At 41.6% G+C, this 18,070-nt stretch overlaps 1 protein-coding gene across 1 annotated transcript in view; it reads left to right on the top strand.

Moving 5' to 3' along the window:
- The window catches only part of fam189a1 (family with sequence similarity 189 member A1), a gene marked incomplete at its 3' end in the record, with an annotated part of 166,674 nt that overhangs the window by 66,150 nt on the left and 82,454 nt on the right, over positions 1 to 18,070 (top strand). The gene's annotated exons all lie outside the window — the stretch shown is intronic.

Genomic DNA, 18,070 nt, shown 5'->3' with positions numbered 1-18,070 from the left:
GATTCATAGACTTGTTTGACAGCACGGCTGGGGGGCGGCTGTAGCTCAGGAAGTAGAGCGGGTTGGCCAATGATCCCAGGGTCGGAGGTTCAAATCCTGGCTACTCCTGTCAACATGTCGAAGTGTCCTTGGGCAAGACACTGAACCCCATATTGCCTCCAATGAGTTGGTTGGTGAAAGCTTGCCACCATTGGTGTGTGAATGTGGGAAGTGAGGACGCTGGCGTCGAATGTTCGCCGCTTCACTTCCCAATGTATGAATGAATGAACCATTGTAAAGCGCTTTGAGCACTTGGAAAAGCGCTATAAAAATGCAATTCATTATTATTATTAGCACTGTCGTCAGTCTATGTTAATGTGTTTTTTCAGACATTTAACCACTTAAATTGTCGATACTTTGTAAACTTGACCTATCACTTGGTATCTGGTCTGCTTTTTTTTACCTCCTACCTACCTCTTTACCTGTTTGCCGAAAATAGCCGATCTACAAGCTCTCAACGCTTCGCAGCATGAGGCGTTGAGAGCTTGTAGATCTGCTATTTTAGGCCAAAGTTCTCCTCAGAATAGGGATTCAAGTTGTTAATCTAAAATAATTATCCTATCACACAAAGATTTGGCAACACCCCTGTAGTAACTCTGAGGACCCCCTGTTGAAGACCCCTGATTTAGTCAAAAGCTCTCGTTAATACTTTTCAATGGTTAAATATTTATAAAACCCATTAACCACTTTAATTTTCACTTTTGTAGGTACTTTTAGGTTGTGTGACACTGTATGACAAAGTAGATCATTCATTTTCAAATAGTTGAATTATGGAGATACAAGGTTTCAACCCGAAAGCGACAATAAGTAACGTTTCTCCTTTGCCGTCCCCAAGGAGTCCAAAAAGCTTAAATTGATATTGAAAGTTTGCCAGTTTGCATGAGAATGAGAAACCCCACAATATGTGACAGCATTTAAAAGGGAATTATTCTCTTTCACCTTGGATGCCTGTGAAAGAGCTATTTGAAAACATAATCCTCTATCCAGAGACTACAGCATTGATGCTGAGGCAGGTTTACACCAAGCCAGGTGGAGGATGAGACCAGCAGCAGTGTGCTGCTAGAGTAAATACTTTTTCATGTCAAGGATGACGCTCGGATTTGGAATATTTTTTGAAACATTTTAACAACACAAAGCTTGTATGGGAGTCCCTGCTGGCACAAGATCTTATGCAGTATGCGACTGTGATGGATTATGTGATCAGAGGTAGGGAAGGGGGGGGGGGGGGGGAGGGGGGGGGACAGACAGACAGACACTCAGCAGACAGAGAGAGACAAAGAGAAGACAGAGATACACAGAGAGAGAGGCCTTTTACTCAGTGGTGTAAAGTAACTAAGTAGATTTAAAGTAACTAAGTAGATTTACTTTGTACTTAAGTACACTTTTGAGTTATTTGTACTTTACTTGAGTAATTCCAATTCCCAATACTTTTACTTCTACTCCACTACATCTCGGATCCAAATATTCTACTTTTACTCCACTATAATTATTTGAAAACTTTAGTTACTAGTTACTTTGTAGATCTTGATTATTATTACAAAACATATACTAGTAAAACACCTCAGGGTGACATGCGACCTCAGGGTGACATGCGAGGGACATTCTGCATAATGAATAGGGACTACTTTTACTTTTCGTACTTTAAAGGGATATTCCACTTTCAACAGGGAAACACCTTATGGGCTTTTCTCCACATACACGCCCATTGTAAACAAACTTCATTTTAACCACGATAGATTCATTAAAAACACCCATTATATTTTTCTGGTGACTCAAACTACCCTCCTAATACGTGAGCAGGCCGTGTTTTTTCGATAACTTTTTTCATTTCTTTTTAATAATTATTTGGGAAAATGGAAAAAATGAAATACAATTTTTTTTTATTAGAAATAAATGAAAAGGTTATCAAAAAAATACGGCCTGCTCACGTATTAGGAGGACAGTATGAGTAACCAGAAAAAAATAATGGGTGTTTTTAATGAATCTATCATGGTTAAAATGAAGTTTGGGTGGGTGAGAGGCCCTGGGCCTGGAGGGCCTGGTAACATTTACATAAAATATCTAAATATTGAATCAAGCAAATTAAAAACTGTTCTCCAGGGTGTTCATAAAAGCCCGATTAGACGATAAAATTACCAAAAGTTTTTTTGAAAGTGAAATATCCCTTCGATACAAATACTTTTACTTCAGTAAATTTTGAATTCCGGACGTTTACTTGTAAAAGAGTATTTCTACCACTTTTTCGAGTCACGTGTTCAAATACTGGATTCTGATTGGCTAAATTCCGGAGGTTATGAGAGAACTACTGCCGCAAAGTTGTGTGAGGACTTGTCCGAGATCAATGAGCCTCAGTGTACATCCGGGGACTTCAGGAGGTAGTCGGAACACCTTTCCCCCAACCAACAAATGACCGTGGCAACGGTCCTATGTTCACTAACGTGCATGCTATAGTCGCCGATTTATTTGGATCCAATGCAATCCGCCAACTTTAAAGCCCCTTTTCTCTGAACCTATGCCTTTCTGGAAGCGAACAGCCTCTATTTACGGCCGGAACGGTACTTCTAACTGACGTTAGCTTAGCTGTAAGCTAGACGCATGGATTAGTATGGAGTTGGCGCCATCTGTTGGTGAGTAGAAGATGTTGTTGGTGGAACTATCTGCTGTCTCGCGGAAGTTTTATAGGCAATAATGATTGTAACTTAAGATCCTTGCAAGTTACAACTATGTGTTTTCTTTCATGTATAAGGGAAAAAGTGGTAGAAAAGCTATTTACCACTCGGGGTCGGACATTATGCTCTGATAATGTCCTGTGTTAGGGTGTTATCGGACTCGGCTTCGCCTCGTCCGATAACACCCTAACACAGGACATTATCAGAGCATAATGTCCTCTCACTCGGGGTAAATTGCTTACTTCTACATTGCAGTATTGATACTTTTACATAAGTAAGAAATGTGAGTACTTTTTCCACCACTGTCCTTACTTGACACATGGTTTGAACAGAAAACTGAGAATTCTGGGTATCTGCAGCACTGGATGTCTCAGCTGTCTGCTGCACCATTGTTGGTTGTTGTTGTTCCATGTCAGACAAGAATAACAATCACTTGATTTCTGTTTGTGCGTGACCTTAGTTGACATAATTATAAGTTATGTCTGACGTACTTGCAGGTGTGTTTGTCCCAAGTTAATGCATTCACTACTGTCACAAACACACCTGGCTGGTATGTCTCTGCAGTCTGCAGCTCTGCATACGTTCAGGGATGTATGATTTTGAACAACGAACCACTAGACTAGAGATTCACAACAGTTGAGGTGACAATTAGGGCGGATTCACACTGCAGGTTTCGAGTGCATACTCGAGGCTACTTGGCAGATGTTTTGATAGTGTGAAGCATGTACTGTCCTCAGAAACGCCGGCCCGAGACCATCCGGAGGTAGTTTTGAGTCTGTTTGATGCATCCTCAAGAACGGTGCGCTGCAATGTGAAGCTATCGTTCCATAAACAAAGAAGTTGTGACACTTCTGCAAGGATGAAAATAACAAGGATCGATCCGCGACATCACTATTAAGATACCAAGGATGCGCCAGTGAAGTTACTGATGATTACAGATGTTACATTGTGATGTTTAAAAGACAGTCAGCACACACTGTTTTGGTTGTGTATTGTTGTTCTGTTATTGTTACAACTCAAGATAATGTCAGGAACACAGTAAAACTTTTATATTTACTCTAAATTCTGACAAGGTACTCTTCTTCTGTGACATGACGTTTTATATCTCCCAAAGCCCCATAGTCAACAGCGCCCCCGGGAGGCACTTAATTACAAATACAGTTGAATGAAGTGTACTCCAGGGAGTCCAGGCACAGATGAATCTTGGCCAATGTGAATGCTGGCCAGCGGGGACCAGGCAACTGTTTTCGGGAACAGTTCAAATCAATCGGACTGCAGTGTGAATCTGCCCTTAGAGGAAAAATATAACCTGCTTTCTATCTACAGCAGGGGTTCCTGAACTGTTTCAGCTTGAGACCCAAAAGAGAAACATACATTTTTTTGACTTTTGTTAGTTTTTTGGCAAATTGACGTCGTCATTGGGGCTTCAATCTACACTCTTGCCGAGCCAGGAGACAGGATAGTTATTCTCCAGTGGCTGGTAGCCATGTTCCATCTTTCACTACAGAGTGATGTGTGGGCTGCTCCCATAACAGATACAACACCGGAATACAGCAGGGAGACCATCTGTTTATAAGGCTAATCTATGCTTCAGAGAATGTATTTTGGCCTTAAAAAAACATTATAGCTACAGTAGCACCACTGTTGGGATTTAAGCAGCCTCTCTGAGGAAGTAAGTTGAGTGAGCATGTGTAGGAGGCTATTGTTTTATACTTGTGGGTTGTTTACCGCCTACACACAATAGCCTAGAACTCTCTTTCGACCTCGATCGTTATAAATAAGATATGGAATGAAGTAGTTTTGAGTTAATTGCTGCCGTTGCCAGCTAGTTCTAAACTATTTCTTACTACTGTATATGCTAGAAGGGAAATAAAACTGATTAGTGTTTGCAACAATTTTGAAAATATAATATGTTTTCAGGTCTGAGGGCTTGTGAGCTTGACATACACTACTGTACTAATGTTGCCTCCTGGGATCAATAAAGGTTTAAGAATTGCACCTATACTCTTTGTAACTATATGATGTGACAATAAAGTTTCTCTGACTGTCTGTCCGGGAATTGATCATTTATTGTATTACAAATACACCTATGCATCCGAGTTCTCAATCACCAATGGCAATAACCACCTAAGCAATGTATGCTTGGTTGTAGGAATTATTTTAGTTTTTAAACTAAACAAATTAGGCAAAAAGGTCTTATGCACACCTGATATAGGCTTAGAGATGGGTGCGTAGGCAGGTATCAACGTATTTTCAAACATGCACAGATTGTACAAATGATCCGCACAACATCTTACACTTGCCAAAACAACTCTTTTTATTGAATAAATGCAACTCGGGTTGCCTGAAGAAGGTCATTGAAAGAGCTGTTTTGGCAAGTGTAAGATGGTATGCGGGTCATATGTACAATCTGTGCATGTTTGAAACTAAACAAATTAAAATACTTTTGTTGTTGTTGAAGATTTTAGAAACATTTTTGGACAGCAGGTTGAAGGTGGTTGAGTGCAATACTAGTGGAGCACAGCACAGCACAGCACAGCACAGCACAGCACAGCACAGCACAGCACAGCACAGCACAGCACACAGTGTGCCCTGGCCTGGGATCAGATCATGTCTGTGCTGCAGTGGCTGCCCACACAGCCACTCTTCTGTAAATATAATAACTCATTTCTTATCCACCAATTTAAGATAATGTCATTGTGGATATAGAGGCTGCACTCGTCTTATATTGCAATTCTGGCTTTGAGCCTTCCTGACTGTACACGAGCAACCTATCACTGTCTAGATTGCATACTGTGCTGCAGACAGACAGACAGACACACAAAGACACGGACACACAGGGGTGTCGCACCAAATTCTGGGCCCTGGGTACAAGGATTCACTGCGGGCCCCCCATGAATGTTCTTCATAGGGGGAGGGGGTTGAACCCATCTAGACTGGGAACGCATTATTACGAAATTATTTTGTGCTTTAACTATTGAAAATAGCAGATCTACAAGCTCACAGCGCGGCACCGAGTGCCGGACTGCGAGCTTGTAGATCTGCTATTTTTGAAAAATCATGAAGGTTTTTTGAAAAACCTATATTGTAAGTGGTGCACAAACCTTTTCATGTGAAGGACCCCAAAATGATATGTATTTGGCCACAGACCCCCATCTCATAATATTTAGTTCCAGGGACCCCCCCAGAAACAAAAATTTAGTTACAAAAGTTCGCTTAAAAAATACATATTTATATTCAAAGATTTGCACACATTTTCACGACTTTTCAAAAATAGCAGATCTACAAGCTCACAGCGCGGCACTCGGTGCCACGCTGTGAGCTTGTATATCTGCTATTTTTCAACAGCTAAAGTATAAAATAATGAAGGCCCCCTCCACCTTGGGGCCCAAGTAACTCAGTCCCACTTTTCCCCCCTTGTGACGCCCCTGACTGTCTAGATTGCATACTGTACAGATGATCCACACAGAGATGCTACAGACACAGACATGGACACAGACATACTGTACACAGACACCGGCAGGTTAACCACATAAACCTACGCCAAATATGATTTTTGTAAATTAATGTAAATTGAAGTAAATTAAATGTCAGCCCAGAAGAATAGCAGACACGCATTGTGAGTTTTTAGATCTACTATTTTTGCTATTAAGATTACTTGTGACTAAATAATAGCTCATTTGGATCCATTGGATCAAAGGCTCTTTTTGCCATTTGTTGAAAAGTAACAGTTTTGGACAAGGTTTCCACCTGACAGAGACGATATACTTCATTGTTCTCCGATTAGTGAAAATAGACAATCTACACGCACTGTGTCACGATGTGTCACATTTTCACTTATTTTTGCCAAATCTTCGCCTATAATGACGTGCCCAAAAAAGGGATGACAGGGTTAATGCGGTTGAAAGGAGTAGGGCAGACTGGGTTAGAGAGTCACTGTTTAACTTTTATTACGGGCAACACTTGGGGAAATTAGATTTCATTAAAATTCTGTCACACCGTAAAATCCTGAGTGTTCATTTATGTCCGACTCCAAGTGCACATATTGTTGCTGTCGTGGGGAAACCTCTTATCTCCATATTTTAGCTTTTTATGTTTTTTTTTCATAAAAGAATTACAGCCAAAACAAGCAGCAAAAATAGCAGATCTACAAGCTCACAGTGCACATTATGTATGTACTGTATATGTACATTACATTACATATTGTTACTGTTGGGTGGAAACCTTGTCCAATGTTTATTATTATAGAAAATAAAATTGTGAAAATGGCCGATCTACAAGGCCACAATGTGTTGTGATGCGACACATTGGGAGCTTGTAGATCTCCTATTTTCACATTGTTTATGTTTATGCGACACTCGGGAAAAAAAAGTTTCAAGGTTTCAAAAATACAAGGTTTCTGCCGGACAGGAGGTAGCAAGTAGCAGATCTACAAGATCACAACATGTCAGGATGCGACCCGTTGTGACCTTGTAGATCAGCTAGTGGTTATTAGGTTATTGTGCTTAACCACTTGAACCCTCCCAGCATCAGTATTCTGGGGTGAACAACATTAACCAAAAATAGCAGAGCTCACAACACATTGTGAGCTTGTAGATGGGGGGGGGGGGGGGGGGGGGGGGGGTGGGGGACTGTCAAGTACAGAGTCAACTCAAGTCCAGTTTACCAATTAGTCTACATTGTTTAAGTCAGTGGTTCTAAACCTTTTCACTGGGGACCCCCCACTCGTACAAGCACAAAGAGTTGAGGCATTACATTTTGTATAACACGGTTCTAAAAAATATTTTCACAATATCTGCTTTTAATTTGTTTAATTTGTCATTTTAAGTGGTGTTTAAGTGGTTGTTACAGTAAGAGGTTCATCAGTTCAGTCACAATGACCAAATACATGCCGTATATCCCAAGCAAATAGCAGCTCTACAAGCTCACAATTTATCACGGTATGATGCATTGTACGCTTGTAGATCGACTGGATTACACTGTTGAGTGCTTAAAGCAGGGGTCCTCAGTGTTTTTCAGGGCCCCTTAGCTGAGAGAGAGATTTATAGATTCATAGATTTCATAGATATAGCTTCATCACTATTATCATTGTTCATGTTAAGTATTTTCAGACCACTTAAACACTCAATACTTAGTAAATTGACCTTTGGCTCTGTACTTGGTCTGCTCCTTTTTCACTGTACACCAAATTGCCATGCCAAAAATATCAATGTAGTGTAAAAAATCAATGAAGTGAGCGGTGGATTTGAGCAGTTCATTTCATTAAGTTATACCCTGTGTGTGTGTGTGTGTGTGTGTGTGTGTGTGTGTGTGTGTGTGTGTGTGTGTGTGTGTGTGTGTGTGTGTGTGTGTGTGTGTGTGTGTGTGTGCGTGCGTGCGTGCGTGCGTGCGTGCGTGCGTGCGTGCGTGCGTGCGTGCGTGCGTGCGTGCGTGCGTGCGTGTGTGTGCACCTGGGCTGCTCAACAGCGCCACTTGGTCACCCAGGCCTGCCACTGGTCACTCAGCGGTATTTCAGCTCATGCTACATACAAAGTTACATACATACACACACAGTCACGCATAGGAGACAGTGTTCCAGTGTTCCACTGCTCAAAAATTAAACATTCCTATCACACAAACATTTGGCCCCTCTGTAGTAGCTCCGAGGAGCCCCTAGGGGTTCCGGCCCCCCTGTTGAACACCCATGGCTTATGTTGTTAACTTCAGCTGTCATTCACATACAATATCTTCGACCTCAGCATAACACAACTCTATGAAATGCTGTATAGCTGCTGCTGCCACTACAGTGGCCCGGATCACTGCTATGACCCATCGCTATGAACAGCATCAGATAAGCATGTCTTTCTAATTCCTACTCTAATTAATATGGAGCCACAGCTTCCTGCAGCATAGGACTCTAGGGGAGGACATCATTCATCATGCATTATCTCACAGCCCAACGCACAGCTCCTGTTCTGCTCTGCCTCTGCTCTGCAATACAACTAGCTATCATCTCTCTCTCTCTCTCTCTCTCTCTCTCCCTCTCTCTCCTCTCTCTCTCTCTCTCTCTCTCTCTCTCTCTCTCTCTCTCTCTCTCTCTCTGTCCCTTCCCCTCTCTGGCCTTCTGGCTTTCACTTCATTTTCTTTCATACATTTTATTGTCAGTGTCAGTGAAAGAGATACTGTAGCACAATCTCCTCCTGCACCGACCGAGGACCAAGGGGAAAAAGATTAGGCAAAGACCTTACTTTTCTAGAAGGCAAGTTTAGGAAAAGGAGGAGCTTGGGTTGGTTTGGAATTACTGTACGGTTAGAGTAGGGATCAAGGTTTGGCATGTAGTGGATGGGGATTAACCACTTAAACCCTCAATACTTAGTTAACTTGACCTTTGGATCTGTACTTGGTCTGGACTTTTTTCCATCTACAACTAATCGCTTTGCTGAAAATAGTCGATCTAAAAGCTCCCCTCTAGGGATGCTAGAGTTCAAGTGGTTAAGGTTAGGCATGCATAGGTAAAATAATTAGGTAAATCAGTCCTCCCCTTCACAAGAACATACTAAGTACAAGTGTATGTGTGTGCACTGTGCAGAACAAGGACGAGTCAGAAAATGTAGAGCAAGATGGAATGAGATGGAGACAGTGTGAGATTCATAACCCCTTCCAAATAGCCTCAGGGGAGATGTCCTTGAGATGGTGAGTGAACCAGCAGACTAGATCATTGCTTTGTTCATTTTTATGGAGCAGCTTCTGTTCCCTGCACATCTCCGGGCCTGTCTGTATCACCACTTTGTTATGCGAGAACACAGTACAGGTCTGTGTATCTCAGCCTGTCTCAGTGCTATGGAACAACGCAGATATTTTCCCAGATATTTTCCCCATCGCCCAAATATGACATGAGTAAAATGGTGGTCGTGTGAATGGATTTGTCATCTTTGTGTGTCTTGTGGCTTCTTGCACATACTGAAAACAAGTATTATGATGAATACTTTTCAATTACATATCGTACAGTAGAGAGAGAGCAGGGGCAGGAGGTCAGTCAATAAGCTTGAGATGTGTGTGGTGCAAGGGAAACAGGGAGAGTGATAGTATACTAGCCTGGCGTTGCTCATACTAATTCCTCCCTGCGTATCGGATATTAGTCTGGACTCACGGGCAGAATTTTCATTTCCAAGGGGTGGGTTAAAAAATGGCTCTGGACACAATTGGTTAGACCAGACCGATGCTGGGCCATGATTGGTTCCCCCAAATTTTGGGGGAGAGGAAATGGATTCAGAATTGAGCGGGGCCACCGGGCCAGACCCATATTCGACAGGGGGGGTGTTGTGCAGTCTGGTTTATTAACCAGGCTAAGGAAAAGTAGCCAACTCTGGTACTGCAAGCTTACCAATACATCAGGATATCTCAAAATCGCAGCGGAAGTGGATTCCTGGGGTCACTTAATATTCCCCATTCATTTTCGCCATAGACTTTTACAAAAATATTTATAACAATTATGTTAAGCCTCGAACCAAGCCATCCAGGATGGAGGTGAATCATGATCATATAACCTTTGATCCTATGTGAAAACATATTTTAATATTACATTATTTGATATACTACATTTAATAACTACCCTTTGTTTAGCGATTTTCAAAATGTTCTTTTCATAGAAAAAAAGGTTATATGGTCATGATTCACCTCCATCCTGGATGGCTTGGTTCGAGGCTTAACATAATTGTTATAAATATTTTTGTAAAAGTCTATGGCGAAAATGAATGGGGAATATTAAGTGACCCCAGTAATCCACTTCCGCTGCGATGCTCTATGGGCAACACCAAAATGTCAACTTTGTAAAGATATCCCAATTAGGAAGATTCCAGGATGAACCCTATACTGATTTTGGTGACCCTATGGCCTTTCCTATAGCTCCTCCTTATGTGAATATAAAGTATATGCCCCCACAGTGCACTGTGCTGAGCATAAGGGTGTTCTGGTAGTTGCCACAGTTTCATGGAAGAAGCCTTGGAAAAAATCACCCCAAACAGACTGCCAAGAGCAGACAATGTAAAATTGTCTTGGGAGGAAGTAGTCTAGCAGGAGAAATAGGTTCCGATGTAATCACATGCAATTTTGTGTAACTCGTTTTTTTGTACCCTGATGGTGTGTCTAGGTTCGAATTTTTCATGTAGACAAGGTAACTAATGGCCCATGGTTTAGCAGCGATCTTTTGAATTGATGTCCGTGTGAGCAGTAAAACATCAGGTTTCATAACTCCTGAATACAAATTAACCCACTTATAATAACATGAAGAAGTGGGTTCATTTGTCTCTGTATTCAGGAGTTATGAAAATCTGTTCTGTTCACCACTCTTGTGGACATCAGTTCAAGCTGCTATGGGCCATTAGTTGACCTTGGCAACATGAAAAAGTGTTATCTAGACACCAAAGGGTGGATATAAAAAAAGAAAAAGAAATTAAAAAATATGCAGTGTTTCCAAAGCAGACTGAGCATAGAGGCATAGAGGGGAAGAGAGGTGGATGGCAGAATACTACTTAGTTCGCGCACTTCTTGATTTGTTGGTCCAAAGAAGTGACATTGATGAGTGTTGCTCCTCTCTAAAAGTTGAACTATTTTGTACTCCTACACGTCAAAAAATCACTAGCCACGGTGAATGCTGTAGTTTGAGGCTCGATGCTGGGAAGCAGGGGTGTCGCACCAAGTTCTGGGCCCTGGGTACTTTAACTATTGAAAAATAAATTATAAAATAAATTCCAGGCCCCTCCCGCTTGGGCCCTAGTAACTCTGTCCCACTTTGCCCCCGCCCCTTGTGACGCCCCTGCTGGGAAGAGGAGTGCTCCTAGCTCCTGTCTTTATCATAGACAGTGTTTCTTCATGGCAGACACAGCCCCTTAGCATCCTAAAAAAAAGCTTTTTCAAAAACATGTCATGTAGGTAGGTACAGGTAGGTACATAGTGTAGGAACCTAGTTCTCCTGCTAGACAAAAATAACACATGCAGTTAATATATTCAACATTGGTCCACACAGGGACACTGTGAGCAGAAAAATGGGTTAAAAAATCTTGGTATAAAGATTTAAGAGAGAGAGAGAGAGAGAGAAAAAAAACATTGGTCCCATGAGAAGCATTTCTTAGTGTAAAGCCCAGTTCACGAGCCGAATTCATATATTGCCAAATAAATGATACAAATGGACACAAAAACCTGCTGCACAGACCTCGTATAGGCTAGACCAGAGGTCTTCAACAGGGGGTCCGCGAAACCTTTTATATATTAAAAAAAGAAGAAAAAATAAATTATCTTTAAATATATAAAAAGATAAACATGATTCTTTCTCTTTTGAATAGCTTGTATGCATGATTATTGCGCATTTGACAGATTGTTAGTGATAGATTGAAAGTATTGACATTGGTTCTCAGTTAATAAGGTATGTTTATATAGGCAGTGGTACGGCCACTTTTACATGCATGTTTAAAATAAAAGCATGAATATATTAATCTATTATTTGAATAGCTTAGTATTGAATGCACAGTAGCATGGTATATTTCTACACATGAAACACAATTTTATACATGAATATACAATAATGTTGTAGCCCCACCCCCACCCTATGAGGTAGGGGGTCCCTGCTCCATCTCCCCATCAGTTTGGGGGTCCCTGACCTGAAAACGTTGAAGGCCCCTAGGCTAGACATCTACCCAGAGTCCACTTTGAATTCCATGTGGATATACAGTATAGCTAATGCTGAGAAAGCATCGGAGGTCTGCAAATCAGTGATTCAATGTTGTGTATAAAATGGGGCTTCTTCCAGTACACTGAACTATGAAAGGCAAAGGTCCACAGACAATCAACTGAAATCCACTCTCCATGCATGTACAGTACATATGCATGGTTCAGTGATGTACAGCGTTGAGCCAAACAGAACATGGCAGTCGGCGTAATATTCTATCTACTCACTAAAGCCTTTTATTGAGGAGGAACCGATATGGATATTATGCTGTAAATATTGTGCTGATGGATACAAGCATTTATCCATTGTTACATGTGGATTAGAAGGCATAAAAACGTGCTAAAGCTAGAGGCATTCATAACTAAGTGAAACAAACAATATTAACATATTCAGAAAATATGTGATTTTGGAGACTTCTATTTGGGTTTGCCTCTGGCAACTTAAGTGTGCCCGAAAATAGCAATGGATGATCTTGTGACTCGACTCAATATACCGTACGCTGCTAAATGTGGTACAAGCAGGCAGACAGACAGCATGAATCAGTGACAAACTCTACTGAATTGTGGTTCTCAACCTTAGATCCGGGGACTCATAGGGGCCCTTGAGGGTGTTCCCCACATTATTGGTAGTATGAATTAGGGATGTCAAAAATGGACCTTTATCAAAATCGATTATTCTATAGCAATATTCGAATAGTATTCGAAAATCGATAATTAATTATTATTATTATTTTTTTATAAAAAAAAAAAAAAACAATCTTCTGTTTTCGTTTTTTTTTTTTTACGGGATTTCAATGCACATTTACATATGTACAACATGGCTCTTCAGGTAATTGGTAGCCTAACTACTACTCTTCATCTTTCTTTTTAGTGTGCCAGTGTACTGTTCACCTAATCTCTCAAGAACAGATTCTGTGATGCTTTACAATACAGAGGACGCTGTTTTCCCTTTTCTTTGATGATGGCCACCAAGTACCAAACAATCAAGCCTGAATCAATCACACCTGTGTCTGAGACAGGGGGGGGAGGGGAGTGTGTAGCAGGCAGCCACTCTGCTGTGATGGGGTGCAGCTGTGCTCCTTCACTCTACACAGTTTACAGTTGGTGCTGGTGTGAATAATAAATCAATGGCCATTTACTATTATCATTAATACTATTGTTAGCCTATATTCTATATTTTGGTTGAAACTAACTAACTAAGCCAAAAAATAGTATTAAAAAAAAAAAAAAAAAAAAAAAAAAAAAACGAAAAAAAAATTTCGATTATGAAATATTAAAATCGAATATTGATTAATCAAACGAATATTCGAAAATCGATTATTCGGTGACATCCCTAGTATGAATGAACCAAAGTGACTCTTGCTGATCTGTAACCCAGAGAATTGAGAAGTTGATCTGAACCAAATGGAATTGGTCCATTTGGTTGAAATCAATTTCTCAATCTCAACCCACTGAGGAGAAAGCTGTGGATTACAGAATGACAGAAAGACGGGAAGGACAGAAGTTCCTTTAGAAATTCTGTCCTCCTTTTCATTTAGAATGGAGGTCCATGGCCTAATAACTGGGGGTCCTTGAAATAAAAAAGATTGAGAATCACTTCCCAACTGCACCTCTCTCCTCATACCGGCACACACTGAGTGAGTCCCCAAAAATACCAAACGCGCACAGGAACTTCGCCTATGGAAATTCTCAGTCTCAGCTTCACACAAACCCACCAGCCACAAAATAGCTCCCATAGTCTTGTTTTATGAATACTGTTTTGCTTGTTTTAATTTCTGTACTAAAATAGTGATCTTCAGCTTGTTTGCCATGAATGGAATTGCTATTTCTGGCTTCTTGCTCATGCACATGACACAACAGACGCTGTTGATGAATATCATACCCAGATTCTAAATAAAAATAAAAATAAAAGGAACAGGAGTGAATGGCTGTAATCCCCTTCCAGAGGCTCCATCTGAAGCAGTTCAACATTAGAGATGAGACCATAATGGTTATTATTACCCGGCTTGTTTCAATGCTTGATTCTGATTGGTCAATCGCTGAAATCAGAGGTCTGATATTCCCTGATAACAGACTGCTCCGCTCTATAACAGACCGCTGCTAATCAACGTCTCAAAGCACCTGCTGCAGTCAAGCTGTACTGCGTGAATCTTGTGCTGTAGCCAACATGTCAGCCATGTAAACAAACACACTGCGACATTTAGAACTATACGTTGCTCTCAAGAATGTTTTTAAAAACATTTTAAGCAGGGGCGTCACAAGGGGCGGGGGCAAAGTGGGACAGAGTTAGGGCCCAAGCGGGAGGGGCCTGGAATTTATTTTATACTTTAGCTATTGAAAAATAGCTATACGTTGCTCTCAAGAATGTTTTTAAAAACATTTTAAGCGAGAAATAGACGACGTAGTATCAGAAAATGGATTCTATTTGATCAGCACTTCCTTGTTTTCCAAGGCGACCGTGTCGTGCTGGGGGGGACACCCAGCGCAACACTTGTGTGATACTTTCAGCCGTCTGTAAACAAGGAAATACTTTGTTTTGTTTTTAGTTTTGAGTCAAATTATTCATTTTATTTAGTAGCCGGGTAATAAGCGGGATAATGAATGGCTCCTTGGTGATTGTCTGTCGATACATAACATCCCTTCAGCTTGATAACTATCAGTTATCAAGCTGTCGGTCTGTTATGTATCGACAATCACCGCGGAGCCATTCATTATCCCTTACTTATTGTTTATCGTGATACGAAAAGCTCACAATGATCGTGTCGTGGACATTTTACTGACCATATTTTGTCCACAATAATCCTGACATGAAATGGTCATATGGTCCCATCCCTATTCAACATGAATGTACAGTGGCTTTGTTCTTTTACCCTACTCCTCTAGTGAGCTTAAGAGCAGCAAGTCTCTCCGAACACACATGTAGTAAAACCACGCACGCACGCACGCACACATGCATGCTTGCGCACACACTACACATTGTACGCCCCTCCACACATGTGCTCTCTCTCCCTTTCTCTCCCTCTCTCTCTCTCTCTCTCTCTGTCTCTCTCTCTCTCTCACACACACACACACACACACACACACACACACACACACACACACACACACACACACACACACACACACACACACACACACACACACACACACAGGCCTTAGTGGCTCCTGACAGGTGGTCTTGCGGGGCCCATCCCGGCCAGCAGCAGGCTACATCTCCCACTAAAGTCTCTCCATCTGGGTCAAGTCACACAATAACAGGTCTCTGAGGAGTGGGGGAGAGAGAGAACACACGCGTGTGCGTGCTTGTGCGTGCGTCCGTGCGCATGTGTGTGTGCATGCATAATACTGTGTAGTCGTGTGTTATAAAAACCCAGATCCCTACTATGTCATAACAGTCTCCTCACAGCTTCCTAATTGCAAAGGATGACAAGCATTTAGAGCATTTTAATACACAAAGTGAATCCCCTGAAATGCTGTTCTCTGTATTCCCTCTGTTACGCTTCATATATTCTGACTGCCACGCACAGTCAGTTTGAATTAATAGAGCCGTACAAATGCACCATAAAAGACAGTGGTGAATTGTAAGGACTCTGGCTATGGACCAAAAATGATAATAATAAAAGAAAACAGATTGAAGTTATTGAGATGTTAACTGCTTATCAGGAAGCATTTTAGACAAGCTGTTCAAAACGTCTTCCTAAATGAGACGTTCTTCTGAATTCACAGAAAGCAGCAGTAGTAGGAGTAGTGGCCTTGCTACGCTGCATGGAGAACAGTGGTAGGAGTGCTGTTTCCACCATTCCAAAGCCAACTGAATGCGGTCTAATGCTGAACATAAATAAGACAGGGGCAGCGTGCTACACTGTACAAGTGTTTACAGTTTCTGCATGTCACATAAATACTGTAGGTCCTCAGTCAGTCTTCATGAGACCCCTCTGGGCACAGGGGTTAGCCGTGTGAGTTAGTGGCCGATTTTTGCCCATGTTTCTAGACCAAGGGTCTTCAACAGGGGGTCCGGGACCCCTAGGGGGTCCTCAGAGTTAATACAGGGGGTCCTCCAAATATTTGTGTGATAGAAACTTTTTTCTCCTTCTTTATATTAACCACTTGAATCCTATAGCATCCATATTCTGAGAACTAACACCTCGCAACGCGTGGCGTTGTGAGCTTGTAGATCGGCTATTTTCTGCAAAGACGTTTGGTGTAGAGGGTAAAAAGAGCAGACTAAGTACAGAGTGAAATGTCAAGTTATGTATTGACGGTTCAAGTGGTTAAATACGTATCTGAAAACACAAATTGACATTAATCCGAAATAGAATGATGATTATGCTGTCAAACAATAAAACTATATGGAATCTATGAACAGGTTGTGGGGGTCCCTGCTTCATCTCTCTCAACTAAGGGGTCCTTGGCCTGAAAACGTTGAAGACCCCTGATCTAGATGTCCAGCCATCTGCCAACCAAACGCTGCTGCAGGGTGCTTATGGCAGCATTCTGGGAGCTTTTAGTGGATGGCAATTAGATCAATCCTGAGCAACGGCACTACTTAAAATTCACTGGTTTGTTTAGCATTCCCCCTGGACCCAATAAATACATATGAAGGATGGAGCCCAAAACCAAAGAAGGGATGTTTTTATCGTCTGCCATCATTCTTTATCGTAGTGTGTTCCTGTATACTGCCTGTTGACTGCAGCAGATGATGTACAATACAAATTCTTGAAACAACCAATAAATCATCAATACTTGATCAATCCATGTGCAGTAGGCTCTAGCTGCTTCTGCATAGACATGAAGGTACATTTTTATGTGTGGTTCAGACAAGGATATGAATGCTACGCCACGCTACACACGTGTGATAAACTCATCCCTTCTATTGCTTCATTTATACTGTCTTAAAGCTGTACTGTGGAAGCTGCTCAACTAGTGGTCAGTAGCGGTATTGCTTTTTTCGGCCGGAGTCGCCGCGGACCACCGGAATGGGGGTCCGCGGACCACCGCGGTCGTCGCGAGCACCTCCGCCTTGCCGATACGATTCCGTAGAGCCGTCTCCCATCATTTTTAGACCAGAATTGAGGGAGTAGCAAGCAAGATTCCTTCACCAATGTAAACACAGTTGCTGAGGGAAGCTACTTCCTTTAGAGACAGCAAGACTCGCTGTGATTGGCCGGTGGTGTATGATCGGCGCTGTGATTGGCCGGTAGTGTATCATGTGGGAGATGACATCATTTTGCCGGGAAATTCTCCCCCCCTCACAACTCATAGAAAACATATAAAGAGAAGGCTTCAGAAGCTGAAAATAACAGAGTGGGGGTTCTAAAACTTTAGCGTTAGGACAATTTTAAGATTTGTTTTATAAAAAAAGTTACATGGTATAACTTTAAAGAGGAGATGACAGTGTTTACAGCCATGTAAAACAAGAGTTGGCAAACCATGGGCATATATTTCTCTATTAAGAGAAATTTCACAGCAGCCTGATATCCCAGTTAAAGGAGAGAGGTTATACATCTGGAATCTTAACTGGGTGTAATTGTTGATTCTAACTCAAGTTTTACGAAACATGTGCATCAACTGCCTCTAGGCACAGCTAAGCTTTTTATGCACTCAATATCTTCACACTTATCTCACTGTGCTACAAGCTGGCCCCAGGCAGCTGTGGCTAC

Source organism: Nannobrachium achirus (genome assembly GCF_963921795.1).
Source record: "Nannobrachium achirus genome assembly, chromosome: 7".
Lineage (NCBI taxonomy): Eukaryota > Metazoa > Chordata > Actinopteri > Myctophiformes > Myctophidae > Nannobrachium > Nannobrachium achirus.
The sequence above is the reverse complement of the archived record's forward strand: the minus strand, read 5'-3'. Positions and strand labels throughout refer to the sequence as shown.